Source organism: Peromyscus leucopus, chromosome 2 (genome assembly GCF_004664715.2).
Source record: "Peromyscus leucopus breed LL Stock chromosome 2, UCI_PerLeu_2.1, whole genome shotgun sequence".
Classification (NCBI taxonomy): Eukaryota; Metazoa; Chordata; class Mammalia; order Rodentia; family Cricetidae; genus Peromyscus; species Peromyscus leucopus.
In genome coordinates, this window is record NC_051064.1 from 100,698,941 (window position 1) to 100,714,167 (window position 15,227).

The 15,227-nt window shown below is 43.0% G+C and overlaps 1 protein-coding gene and 1 long non-coding RNA gene across 5 annotated transcripts in view; one reads left to right on the plus strand and one right to left on the minus strand.

Annotated features, from left to right (window-relative positions):
• Positions 1-15,227, plus strand: part of Nfia (nuclear factor I A) — a 542,815-nt gene that overhangs the window by 164,708 nt on the left and 362,880 nt on the right. The window lies entirely within an intron of this gene.
• LOC114693755 overlaps positions 1-15,227 on the minus strand; it is a 71,450-nt gene that overhangs the window by 32,291 nt on the left and 23,932 nt on the right. The gene's annotated exons all lie outside the window — the stretch shown is intronic.

A 15,227-nucleotide genomic window follows, 5' to 3' on the forward strand; every position in this document is an offset into this window, starting at 1 on the left:
TTAAGGATCCTACAATTATTTCTCCATCCCAGTTAGCTTGTTCTTCATTAGTGGGGATATGTATTTTCCATACTTCAACATCATAAACGTATATCAAGAACCGGGAATATGTCTCATAGTCTCACTGTACCTTACACAACAGAGAAGCATTCTTGATAAGTTGGAAAGGATGGATGCTGAACAGTTGCAGATAGGGAACAGAGCAGACGGGGAAACCAGGAAAAACAGCACACACATCCGAAGGGATCTGGAAAACTGGATGCAAGCTCCATGGTGGCAAGATCATATTTGTGCTGTGTCCTCTCTGCTCCAAGCTACTGGTACATGCCAAGGTGCCTTTTGATAAAATAAGCAAAATGTGATCTGAGAAGTCAAAATCACAGTTGTCATCTGTGTGATCAATTCTAAGAATGGGTTATGACTTTAGAATTCTCTGTTTAGGCTCTTGTATCTGCAGGGTGATGATTTTATTCATGATTTTCCCATTCATGTCAAGGTAGAGTGAGCTTTCTAGGATATATACAACTGTGCCAACATAGTCTCTTTATTTTATTTTTCAAACCAGTCTGGGAATGTAGAAGAGGAGTGAAAAGTTGATTAGACAGTAAATGGAAAAGAGATGGGAAACTGATCAGAATTTCCACAACAAGTCAGCCAAGTTCATGAATGGCTGGGGGAGGGGAATGTATGAGTAAGTGCATCACAATTTACTGATGATGCCTGGTCACAGATGAAAGTTGTGATGATGGGAAATCATGGAGATCTATCAGCTATTGATAATTGTCATCATCTTTAATGTTTCTGAAAGTTTGGGGGTACAGTCTAAACATGAATCATCATCCTATAACCTGTGTATATTTGCAAATATATATATGATAGGATATATGGACAACAGTGGCCAACTTCAACAGTTTGTCCAAGTGGGCATGCATGACATTGCCCAGTTAAGGCATAGATGATGACCAACCTTAGGATGCCTCTCTGTTGTTGCTTTCCCAGTGTTACCCTTGGTGGACCTCAGTCTCCTTTATAGCTTACCATCTAAGCATTGGTAAGCACTGCAGCATATCTTCAACCTACGTTTTTCTCTTTCTAGATCTTTATAAAGTATATCATACATATATATTCTTTCATGTTTGATTTATTTTGATTAATGTTAGATTTTTAAGATGGGTCCATTATCCTGCATATAGCTGTATCTCATTCTTTTTTTTACTCTTGTATAGTATTTCAAAGTATGAATATTTAATCATTTTACTCATCCATTTCACCTAGTGATGGTTATTTGTCTGGCTGACAACTTCTAACTACTTAGAATATTGACAAATACTCTTTCTTGGTTGATGTTTGTTTGTTCTTTGAGACATTGACTCATTTTGTAACCAAGGTTAAACATGATCCCGCTGCCTCAGCCTCCAAGCGCTGGGATTACAGGTGAGAGCTATTACATCAAGTTTAATGTTGCTGTGACTTCCCATGACACATCCTTAGGGCATCCCTTTCTACTGACAGGAGTACATACCAAAGAGTAATTTCTGCGTTATAAGACGTTCTTACTTTCAACATTAGTTGACAATGCCAAACTGCCTCCCATAGGAATTGCATCAATCTCGTGGCCACTGCAAGTATGAGAATGTGAGCCAGTGGGTATGAACTCTCACTGAAAGCATGAGAATGTGAGCCAGTGGGTATGAACTCTCACTGAAAGCATGAGAATGTGAGTCAGTGGGTATCACTTTCACTAACAGTTGGTTTTGGCAGTCTGTTCATTTTAGCCATCCTGCTGCATGTGTGTTATTTTATTGTGGATTAAATTTTTATTTCTTAATGAGCAATGGGCATGTTTTGTTTACATTTTTAATGACACAAATAGCCTCCTTTGTGATGTGTTTGTCCAAGTCTCTGGCATATTTAAGAGTTTTACCACCTTTTATCATGTTTTATTATTCTAGCCATGTGATTTTATCTGTTACATCTTTCATAAATATCTTCTGTTGGTGGCTTCTGTCCCATTTTCCTAGTGACGTCTTCAGAGACAAAGAAGTTCTTAGTTTTATGTAGTTCATTCTGTCAATATTTATTTTTAGGGCTGTGTGTTCCTTTGCCTAGTTTTCCTAAGCCAAGTTTGTGGAGATATTAACCTGGTCCCTTCTAGAATCCACATAGCTTTAACTTTCACTCTCTGATCTGCTTGAGGTGAATGAAACAATGAGTAAAGAAATTTGCTTATTTGGGCCTGAGAAGACAAGTTACGCCAATTCATTTTTTCCCTTAGTGATAGCCAACTGGTCCTTCTGGAAAGAACCACCAGGAAGCAACTTCTTTGCTTTTTAGTTGAGTGCCTACATATCCTGGTCGTCTTCTGGCATGCCCACTTTTTTTCTCGTTTAAGTGAAACTACAGCACTGATATATAGGCACTCTAAATCTGATGGGATGAATCCTCTGCTCTTCTTCACCAAGTGTCCTGGATATTCACTGCCATTCGTGTTAACATATGCAACTAAAATAATCTTTTCAAGCTCCATTTTCAAAATACTCTTTGGATTTTTATTGGGAACACAAATCTACATAAATCTGCAGAATATTCAGGAAAGAAACAGCAAATTTATACTATAGTACTGCATGACTATATAAATGACTTACATCTCTTCTATTTAAGTGTTATTCTTGCACATGTTTATTCTGAGGCTCATTCTTCAGTGGCTGATACTTTTTATCTTGTAAAAACATTTATTTAAATTTTGGATTTACTTGGAACAGAGGCTAATATACAGAAATGCAGTGTTTTAGGTTGTTTATTTGTTCATGTGGAGCATGTCTTCAATGATCTCATAACTGACCTGTTAATTCAAGCAATTCTTAGGTATTCTGGATTTTCTATATACCTGATAACACAATAGACAAATAATCAGTTACACCTTTCTTCTATAAAACTCATACATTTTATTGCTATAAATCCCTTGCTTCAATAGCCAGGATCTGTTCACTAACTGAGATCAGCACACTAGCCTGGATAAGAACACTAGTCAGGATTAACACACTAGCCAGGATCAGCATATTAATGAGGCTGAGTGCGTTAGCTAGCATCAGTACAAAGTGCACAGAAGCAGTGATAGTGGATAATCTTGTGCTCTTCTCCATCTCATAGCTTCTTTTATTTTATTATTATGTATGATGCTTGCTGTGGGTTTTTCCTATAGCTTACTTCCTTTGCATAGCAAGCTTGCTAGGGTTCATAATAGCATATCTGGATATTAAATTTTGTTTGATGTGTTCATGCAGAGAGTTAAGTGATTATATTCTGTCTCCTCTGTGCAATTAATGAAGCACACTGGTGGAGTTTTCAATGCCAAACCAACCTTGAATTCCTGGAATAAACCCATATTGGTAGTGATATATTAGCTTTTCATATTATTGCTAAAGCTGCTTTGCTATTTCATCTAGGGTCATTTCATTTGGCACTTTTATATCTGTCTTCTTAAGAGAGATTGTTGGAGAATTTTTGGAGAAGTTTGGTATTGAGGTTATACTATGAGGTACCATAATAAGTCAGAATATGTCCATATAATTCAAATAGCATAAAAGTCCTCATATTTTCTGTTCTCTGGCAGGATTCTGATATATATGTATGTATATGATATATATATATTATATATACAAACAATTTCTTGTGATTCAAATCTTTCTTCAATACAAAGTGTTTTCTTCATTTTTAATCATGCTTTATAATATGTGTAGCTATAATAGTGTCTGGAATACTCACATACTTTTTGTAGTTCCTTTCAACTTTCCTCTATTTCTATGATTTGGATGTATTTCTTCTGCACATGTGAGAAGCATTCAGTTAGAAAGTTTTGTCATATTATTTCTATATCCAGAGCCCATGTGGGTCTGTTTCCATTGCCTGTAGGTTTTGCCACATTATTCCTATAATCTTGTCTCCTTGTATGTCTAGTTTTTTTTTCTTTTCCTTTTTTTTATTAAACAATACTCACTGCATTTGATTTTTTGTTGATAGGATGATTGAAATCTATGATGATGCTATCTTCCTCAGGGAGTATTAACATTTATCTCTGCCCTCAAGCCATAAGCATTTCAATCCAATTTGAAGATGATTCAAAACTGACTTTAGTCCTGGTGGCATCTATTTCTAGTTCACCTGTATACTCAGGGTTCAAACATTCTGGTGCAGTTTCCAATCTCTAATTTGTCTCCCCACCTACCCCTCAGCCACACTCTCTAGATGTCAAATACCCCTAAGGCCTAAGCACTCACCTCTGAGTTTCATCCTCATCTATACTCTGGCCAGGTAATTTTTCATAACTTTGCTCATTCTTCTAAGTCTTATGTAGATATTTTAAGCCTATATCAGCTTTCCTTGTCCTCAGTGGGATGCAGCCCAAACTGCATTGTTTTTCATTATAAGATGGGTCTACAAATTAGCTTCATACATTCTATTTTTTAATATATCTACATAATAATTACATTTTTTCTCTTACTCTTTGTCGTGGTTATGAAAGTAACACATTCCTACATTTAAACTTTTAGAAAATACCAGGTAAAATCTCTTCATTGCTATGTAAAGAGCTGCTACATTGCTTTGTTGATGGGAAGATAGTAAGGGAAGATCCTATATGTGTTAGTATACCCCTCACTTTTGGTTAAATATGCAAATGGGAAACCCACAGGTGGAGGGCTGACTGCACTTGAACCTTGCACGGTTTGATTACTTCCTCAAGATAAATTCCTAGACACGGGATTGTATGGGGAAGCACTGTGGTTAATTCATGTACAAGGCTTGCCACTTGATCCCCCAAAGCAACGACTAAACATTCCCAGAAGTGGAATTGCTGGTCAGAAGATAGAAGATATTTCAGGTATTTTGCCAAGTCATTCTCCAGAGATACGCTAATGCATGTTTCTACCAGCGGTGTATAAAAGTGATGCTGTTGACCTCCAGAAACCAGACGAGAACTTTCTGAGCACTTCGTCTCAAACCAACATAATAATATTGATCATTTAAAAGAATTTTAAAGCATAGAATTTTTTTATTTTATTTTACAATACCATTCAGTTCTACATATCAGCCACGGGTTCCCCTATTCTCCCCCCTCCCACCCCCTTCCCCTTACCCCAGCCCACCCCCCACTCCCACCTCCTCCAGGGCAAATCCTCCCCGAGGACTGCGATCAACCTGGTAGACTCAGTCCAGGCAGGTCCAGTCCCTTTCTTCCAGACTGAGCCAAGTGTCCCTGCATAAGCTCCAGGTTTCAAACAGCCAACTCATGCAATGAGCACAGGACTTGGTCCCACTGCCTAGTTGCCTCCCAAACTGATCAAGCCATTCAACTGTCTCACCTATTCAGAGGGCCTGACCCAGCTGGGGGCCCCTCAGCCTTTGGTTCATAGTTCATGTGTTTCCATTCATTTGGCTATTTTTTTTTCAATAATTGAGTAGAACCGAAATTTATTATAAGCCACAGTCATCCTAGGGACCTCCATACTATATATATAGCCTCTATGGTTCTATGGGTTGTGGTCTGATTGTTCTTTATTTTATATCTAGAATCCACTTATGAGTGAGTACATACCATGACTGTCTTTCTGGGTTTGGGTTACCTCACTCAGGATGATTTTTTCTAGTTTAAAGCATAGAATTTTAAAGCATGGTTTTCTCCCTTGGCTTATACAATGATTATAGCTTTGATTTTTTTTCCTCTTGATATGTAAGGTGAGCCACGAGCTTAGACACTATAGGGATCCAGAATTAAGCAATCACAGAATAACCTCAGATAAAACGTGGTTTACTGAAGATCACCAGAGGTGAGCACTGACTTCCCACCCTCCAGTGGCCAAAGCAAGACTCCTCTTTCGGGGCCATAATCCCTCAAGTAAAAAGCAGACACCATGAACAAGTTGAAAACTGCCTGCATTCCAGGTGGCCCAGTAATTATCACAATAATGAACAATCTAAAACCAGTGATCTGTAGTTTTAATCCCCTGCTAAATTTACAGTAGAGTCCAAACTGCTCCACAGAGCCGTGTGAGAGGTCTGCCCTACGCCTAGCTCTTCTGCCTAGGCTCCTTTTCCACCTTCTATTGATGGCCACCCGTCTTCCTCCTCACTCCCAGGCAGCCATGTCTTCTTATCTCCCATATTCCATGGATACACAGTGTGCCAGCTCTGACTTGTGCGTCCAGATTCAGCGCAGGTGTCACCTCCGCTAGGAAACCGCCCTACCATAGGAATAACTCTTCCTGTACGATGTGCTACATTAGTGCTTATCACGGCAGCCACCCTGGCACGGCACAGCCGTACTCCTCTGCATGTCACTAGCTGTATCAGGAACTTGTGATGTCAAGGATGACATTAAATTTCCCTTTATACCTTGAGCACTACACCAGAAAATAACAGCTGTCAAAAAAGAAAAAAAAAAATGCTGGCTAAATTAAGGATTTTCCCTACAGACATTCTTCTGGTTAGGCCTAAACATCTTGGATTTAACTTTTATTAAGGAAAATGCAACCTAGTGGTCTCATTGCCACTTTAAAAAGTTAGATGAGGAACAGCTGCATCACATCCCAGAAGGATGGAACTAGGAGGGACATGTGTAATGAGCCAGGGCCTCTGTGTTCTGGATAGAGAAACTGAATTTCATGGACATTGAGTGTCTTATCCAAGGTCACTCTGCAAAGTCATAGTGGGAAAAGAATGAGCACGCAGAGCTCCTGACCGCAAAGCTGAAATGCCTCCCTCTAAATTAAGGACTGAATGAATGTAGAAGCAACTGCAGAGGAGATGGGCACATAACTCACAGAAGGGAGTCTCCAAGGGTGGCCCCATGCTGAGGAGACAGCTGGCATCTCTCATCTTATCTGCCCAAAATGATAAGAAGAGAAATTCTACAATATCAACCTGGAGAGAAAAAGATGATACTGTTCTGTGTGTCTTTTCTACAGGGCATCATATTCTAGGTGTGTTGTTGTATGTGCTTTTAAAAATGCCAACAGCTAATCTTAGTCTTTGTCACGTGGAGAAATAGAAACATTAAGGCATACTTGCCTTTTAAACATATCACTGAGGAAATCAAAACCTAGTTTTACAAGTGTGCTCTTTTTGGCTTATCTACTAATGGACAACTGCCCTATATAAAACACAGATATCTTCTGCTAAGAAGGATCATGAAAATAGCTGAGAAATTAAATTCATCAATGATACTTACCTGCCAACTGACTTTAAGAATTCAATTATTACATTTGAGTTTTATTTCTAAATATTATTAGAAAATAAAATAGAAATATTGACTGACTCGAGTCCTATTGTAACTCATGGGGCAATTGAATACAGTGGTAAAGAGTGTGGGTTCTGGGGTTCTGATGACTTCAGATCCATGACTTCTAGCTAACTTTAAGGAAATAACTTACTACTCCTTACCTGGACTCCCTCATTGAAGAAGGACAGTAGTCATGGTACATTTGTGATAGCTATATCAGGCATTAGATGACATACCTACAAAGTATTTTTAAAATATCAGCCACAGGGTAAAGCTTAGAGTTACTTATCATAGAAGGGGCTCATTGAATAAATGCAAATTGACAATAACCCACAGGTCCACTGAGGATGGGAATTAACCACTCATGCTCCAAAATGCAGGCATTCCACTATGGGAATAATTTTGGAGAATATAATATATCTCCAACGACTTCTATAATATTATGCCACATGGGGCCTGCAAAGGAAAACTTGGTGAATCACAGGCATCAAATGTTATAACCATTTACAACTTCTGGGTTTCCACAGAGCAGTTCTTCCAAATCATAATTAAGGGGTTTGAAAGTCAAATGATATAAGTGCTAGTTTTAATTACCGTTTGGTGAACTTTAGTGTGTTAGAATTGTCACAACTTCCTTAAGGATTACTCTGAAGCCAGGCAATACAGTAGGAAATTATTAACTCCTACTTTGGTACAGCAATTATCTGCATTACAAGGTTTATGCAATTAGCTGTTTAAGATGTCATTATATTTTGCCATCTGGTACACGGGAGTTTATGCATATGAACAGGCACGTGTTGAAGTGATTTTCACTATATGACTTGTTCTCAACCCAAGCCATCTCTCTAATGAGGGAAGTTACGGTGCACCGTGCATTAGTGGCAGGTGCACACCATCAAGCTTCATTTTCATCGAAAACCTTCATTTTTCCATTCTAAAGTATTCTGCACAAGTGCTGGGAAATTAATTAGTCGCTCTCAATTCAACGCCTGCAGGCATGTTCCTTAGCAGTTAGAGGGGGCGCAGCTTCAGTAGGGGACCTCTCCTCCTTTCTCACCCTGACAGCTCTGCAAGGAACCCTCAGGTGGTGAAAAAGACCAGGCACGAGCTCCCGTAGTTGATCTTGCAAAGTGGAAAGGGGGACCTGGTCTCGGGGCGCCGTGCACCCCGCTTTGCACCCAAGGCGAAAGAGAAAAAGTATACTCCCGGAGGAATCCCTCAGATTCTCCAACCGCGCCATCAGGTTGCAGAGAACTGGTTTCCCAGCCCGCCTGGACGTCGGCTCCCACTTCGAGGATCCTGGGCTGAAGCACATTAAAGCGGCGCCCTCTGGTGTCTGCTCGCGGCCGCCGGGTCACAGCGGAGGCGCTGGATTGAAACTTTTCACCGGATCCGATAACCAAACCGAGGCTCTCCAACTCGAAAAAGCGCGGGCACGCTAAGTGTGCCACCTCGCTGTCCAGCAAATCTGGGGCACGGGTGACAACTCCCGGGTCCCCCACACCGGGGCAGGGTCCCAAAGCCCCGGAAGATGCCCTGCAGAAGTAGGAGACTGTAACGCGAAAGCGAGAGCGCGGGTCCGGTGGGCGACGCACAGAGCCCCCCACCACCACCATAACACACACGCGCGCGCGCGCGCGCGGACCTGCCCCGAGAGAGGCCAAAAGATGCAGAACGAGGCCAGACTCCACAGCTTGGAACCGCCTTTTTAGGTTGGTACTCTTGAATAGCTAGCACACTGGCCAAATCAACCCGGAAAGGCGAGCTGACTCCAAGCGGGCACCTAGCTGAGGCTGGCCCCGGGCTGCCGCTCTAATGTGACACTGATGAACAAGCCACTTCCTCTGGACACTGGGGCAGTTGCTAGTCTTGGGAACCATAGCTCTGGAATTCCTGGGAAAACCGCCTCCCCCCCACCCTGCCCCCACCCTTGGCACTCCTCAGCTTCACCCTTCCTCACCCCCAGAGAGGCATGTTTCCATTATCCCAGTCTGGGTGCCAGGCCAAGAGTCTAGTTCACTTGAAGGGGTCAATTCGTTTGTGGCAAGAAGTCGAGTTTATGGGGTTGATAAAGTCACCCCTTGAGGCTTTTGTTTGGACACTCTTACTGCCTCCCAGCCATTCACCTTTCCCATTCCAGGCAGAGGCCACTGCAAAGGGACCCAGGACAGAAACCTGGACTATTAAATTCCCATTTTCTGTCCGAGCTTTGTCTGGGGGAGAGGGAGGAGAAAGGCCAGATTGAATGCCTTACAGGCCATCAGTATTATTTTTAAAGAAGCAAGCTTAATGTGAAACCCTGAACCAGGTCCCACCACAGTGGGGGGGAGGGGGGAGGGAGTCAAGAGGAAAACTCAAAAATAGGGATGAAATGAATAAGGTACCAAAACATACGTTCCACTTGTGTGTACAAATAAGGATGGGACCAAGGAACTGGCTGCTATCTCAGGTCTCTCATGTAGGTAAGATACGCAATGCAAAGGAAGTTTAAGGTGCCAAGAAAAAGAAGTAAGCCTCTCCCTGGAAGACAGAGAAAGTCAAGCCCAGACTGAGAAGGCTGAGAGGCCTGAACACCAATAGATAAAACAGGGCGGGGGCAGGGCGGGGTGACGGGTTTGCAACTAGTCTGGTCTGTCTAAATTCCATGTATAACTTTAATGAATTCTCTGCTTCCCTCTGTGAAATAGAAGTGATGACATCGTCACATGGTGGGAATTAACACCAGGTTCCATCAGGCATTGGCCTTGACTATTAGTATGTTTAGTAGTATTATAACTGCCATTTCCCCTTCAAATGATTTCAAAATCGTTGCCAAGATCTCTAGACTTCTTGGGTGCACTGGTCTAGGTTCCTCAAATAAACTCTTGAGTGTGACCGGCCTTGTTTTCACGCCAGCAGCTCTGCTGTGTCAGACACTCGGAGTTCCTCTATGTCGATATTTATGCAGCATTTAACGATGTAAATACAGCATACAGCAATTGACTTTCTGAGCAACTGTCCCATGAAATTGGTCCTTCTGAAGCCAGTAATGTTTGACACTGTTTATTGGACTCTCCTCAATGACTTTGCAGACATTTCCATCCTTATGATGGAGCTAGAGTTCAGTGTCTCAAACAAATCTCACAGCAGTCTGTTGTAAAAAACCATTTTGTTTAAATAACTATCCATGTTCTCAGAGCCTTCCTGCCATGGCCCAAGGGCTTTGTTCAACACAGGTGACACAGAGAACATTGACGGTTTGAGAGTGCCTTGGAAATTGGCCCACTATTTTGTCCTTTCTTTACTAAAGACCACTGTAGAAAGGGACCAAAAAGTAGTTAAGTTACATGGCCACAAACTCATTTCTGCTGACTGGCATTTGTTTCCATAACATAGAAACATGATAACAAATTAGACTACAGGGCAAGTGACCCCAGTGAACAGTGATGTCCCTTGTAAATCTGTCTATATGTGGCTGTGCATAAAATGAGGTCACACACTGCAGCTCCCAACTTTCCTAAAGTGCTTTCTCAAGTCACTTATTTATGGAGCTATATTAAAAGAAGATGAAGTCAGTAACATTAAAAATTCTAGGATGAAGCCTGTAACTTCAGAGAGGAAATATCTGAGTTGAGACACATTCTCTTTGAGCTTTAGTCTATTGTTTTATATAACAAAATGAAGGGCTGGACCCTAGAACAGGAGACAGGAAGAAGTTTCTACCCTAGAAGTTAGATCTCAAACTCTAGGCACAAGCACTCTTGCATTTCTCTGTAGTTCTGCTAAAACCTAGAATAATATGGAATACATAAAAACCCAGTCTACAAATATGTCACCTGCTGTCTCTTACAAAGCCCTCTTAATTACCAACCAGTCACCAAAAAGTAAATAAACAAATAAACTGAAAAGCTGGCCACCTAGCCTTAATTTGATAACTTTAGGTACCCAGTAGGACTATTCTGCTAATGGATTTCTTGTGCCATGTGCTTCAAAATGAAAATCTATTAGGTTATTAGAAACACTGTCACTGTGTGGAGACTGGAGACAACTTGCCAAAGTCTGGCCTCTCAGTAATGTATTGGCAAGATGAAGGATCATAGCTGGAACTGGCATGGGGATGGAGGTGGGATGTTTGCCTTTACAGACAATGCTCCAACTTAAACCTTTCTGTTGCTTAACTTTTAGGCTGTGAGTGAGTGAGTGTGTGTGTGTGTGTGTGTGTGTGTGTGTGTGTGTGTGTGTGCGCATGTATAGGCCAGAGGTCAATGTTAACTTTTGAGACAGAGTCTCTTACTGAATCTGGAGCTTGCCAACTTGGCAGATTGCAGACCAGCAAGCCCTAGGAATCTTCTCTCCCTAGCTTTTGACATGGTACTAGGGACTGAAGTCAGGTTTTCATCCTTATGTACCTTATGCACCAAGAACTTTATAGACTGAGCCATTTCCTCAGCTCTACTTTGAGGCCATTTGATAAGTCTGGTTATTCTGCTGGCGTAAAGGAGACACTCTGGATAGGAATGGTGGTTTGGGTTTTATGCTTTGATGGATACAAAGGGGAACTCATACACAATTTTTCCACAATGGCAACCCCAAAATGCTGAAAGTAGTATAATTTGCTTCTCTCTGTAATCCAAACCTTTCATTACAAAATGTCACTATTACAAGGATACAAAGCAGTGACATATTTGGTGTATGAAAAAATATGTAGCATTGGGCTTGAGGTATAGCTCGGTGGTAGGGCACTTCTAGTATGCACGAAACCCTAGGGTTGAGGGGGCAGTAACCTTAATGTATATTATTCTCATAACCAGAGCAACAAAGCACAATCTCTGTGGTTCGGATGCCAGGACAGCAATTGCTATATTAAACTAAACTTTTCATTGGGCTGTTTGATGAGATTTGGCTGTGTGAACCATTAGGTAAGCACCGCTAATTATATTAATAGAAAAATAAGTCAATCTGTCTCTGGCTTCGCCTACTGCCCATCCCCAGCCCCTGCTCTTTCTTCCACCGTCAACATTTCCCGAGGAAACACTGCAGTAATCACCACTCCTTAGGCTGCCCAAGCCAGCCTCTGCCACCCCTTTGGCATGGCAAAACCACTAAGCAGCCACCCCTCCTGCCTGGCTTGCCTTGATAACTCTTAGAAGTATCCCAAAACTAGTGTCATTAAGTCACTTTATGTGTAGCGAGGCTCTCCATGACGCTACTCTGTCCCTTCTTAAAGTGACTCCCTTGAAAAGCAAGCCAGGGAAGCCAAGGGCAAGCCAGTAAGCAACATCCCCTCATGGGTTCCTGCCTCCAGGTTCTTTCCTTGAATTCCTCCCTGACTTCCCTCCCTCCCACAGAAGTGATTCCCTTGACCTCCCTGATCCTCCAGTCCATCTATGTAAACTTTCATGCCTAATTTCCAGAGGTGCTATTGAAAAAAAAAAAAAAAAGTGTGTCTTCCTATGTAAGACTCCTAACCTACTCTCCCAGTACTGAACACTGCGAATCAAAGGCAGGTTCTGAAAGGCTGGGGGCTGCTGAAGTTGCATCTCTAGCACTGTATGTCCTCATCGTAACAATGGGAATAATGTATATCATATACAGTAAGACATTCAAATGGTAATTAGCAATCTACAAAGTAAAATTATAATTAAGTAGTCATAGCCACCCATTAATATCTACAAAGTAAAATTATAATTAAGTAGTCATAGCCATCCATTAATATGTTTCCTTTGTCTAGGAGATTAGATAGAGAGAATAGCTAATAGCCTGCATTCAAATCAGCCACTCGAGCCACTTGGCTGGCTTTCTCTCCTCTTCTAAAGACCTACTCTCTCAATGTTTTAAAAGTTGTATCTCTCGTAAAGTTTTTTTTTTCTCTCATTTTAGAAATAAGTAGGAGCTCCTAGCATGTTGTTTCTCACCTACTCTGTCTCATTATTAAAAAAAATTAAGAATAAGAAAGTAGAAGATGGAGGAGGAGGAGGAGGAAGAGGAAGGGGAGGAGGAGGAAGAAGAAGAAGAAGAAGAAGAAGAAGAAGAAGAAGAAGAAGAAGAAGAAGAAGCCCTATCACACAGTTTTAGTTCTGAACGAGGGGGTAAAGAAGAGTGACTGAGTGAGTGACTTGTCCAAGGTCACACAGATACTGTTTCTGATGAAACAGACTGTTCTTGGCGGAAACCTGGGAGGAGAGACTGGGATCAAAAATCCAGCCAAACCCTCAGAACGCAAACATGCCGGATCGGAGCTGCTACTGCTGTTTCCCGACTTCTACACGCCCCCAACGCACATTTTGGTGTTCTCTACTCTGGGGCTGCCAAAAGACCGGTGTGTCTGGACTGACTGAGATGAGACAGGCCAGGACGGGGCCACTTTAACTTAGCCAGCTTTCTCGTCACCGTGCTAGTTAGAACTCGACTGTAGGTGGCGCCCTGCTTCGCTTAGGGGAACTTGAAGGGTGAAGATCGAGGTCACCAGCTGCCTTCTCTTAAAAATAAATAAATAACTCGTCCTTCCCTCCCCGACCTCTCTCCACCTCGTCCCCCTGGGGCGTGCGGAGCGGTTACGCTGCGCTTCCCGAGAAGCCGAGCCTGGTGACCTACCTCCAAGCTCCCCTCGCCTAGCTCCTGGGCGGTGCTTGAACCCCAATCCTCCAGCAGCCCAGGCTACTCTCACTGTGTACCACTTGGCCAACTTCAGCACTGGGAATAGAGGGCTGGGGACAGTGTGACCCCTCGGGTGACCCCATGAGTGTGGTGCGGGGCAGGACAACTCTATAAACTTCTGAAAGGCCGAATCTCAAAAGACTTGGAAAGGAATGCGACAGGGTGCACCTGCAGGGCTTGCTTGGGGGACCCGAGGACTGCCTCCTCCCCAGAACTCGGCGGCCCGGGCGGGTGTCTGTGGCCTGTGAGGCCTCTGCAGGGTCTCTCTTCCCTCCGGCCCCTCCCTGGACCCTGTAGGATTTCTCTGCAAAGTTCCCAGATACTTAACTCCAGCCATGCGCGTGGGGGGTGTACGCAAGAGGGAGGGGGTGTCACGCCACTGCCCCGCTAGGAGCACGCGGGGAGGCGGAGCAGAGAGGGGGAGGAGAGTGTGGGGTCGCACGGTGGCTGGGCACAGAGTGACCGGGTCATCCCGCGGGGGCGGGAGGACGCGTAGGGCCGTGCCGCAACCTCCGGCCTGGCTTGCCCTGCCGCGGCCACCACCGGCGGACGTGGTCCCCGTGCGTGCGTCCCAGCTTGAGGATCCGCCGAAGTCCTTCCTACCGCAGCTCGGGGCGGGGGTGGGGGTGAACTGGGTGAATGATTTGTTCCGCCTGCAGTTTAAGCAGAAGACATTCTCTCCTGGGTTCTTCTGAAGTTGAGAGCTATGGTCCGGGGAAACCTGGGGGATCCTGCGCCCCGCTACCTGAAGCCTGGGGTGGAAGAATTGTTAAGCGGGTTAGCGGGGTGGGGGGGGGGAGTGAAAGCGGAACTGGACGACTCTTAAGAGGTCTAGTGGAGGAAAGTCTACAGCTACTGAAGAGTGTTGAAAAAAATACTCTGCCTCAAGCTTATTCTTTTATTCGGAATCCTTTTCCTTGATCTGAAAAAGTAAAATGAATCTGACTCGATATTTTTTTTTCTTTCCCCAATTAGCGCTTGTTACAGTTTTCCAAGTCCTTAAAAGAACCGTTGGGGTAAATTTAAATAAACAATGGCGACGGGTATGTACAGTTGTGACTCTTGGTTGCAATACCACCTCTTAAATTTAGTGACAGTTTTTATCTTAAGAAAAGTAGGTGTGCTTCTATTAAATCTCTTATGCTTCAGGAGATGGGGGTCCCTAAGAAAGAAATAAGTGAAATGGAATATACAGTTGTGGAAACAGGGAGTTGAGACACAATTTAGCACTGGAATTCCAGCACTGCCCTCTTCCCCAGCATTAACTTAAACAGGAATATTGCCAGGCCCAGTCTCTAAGTGAGTCTCAAAACAA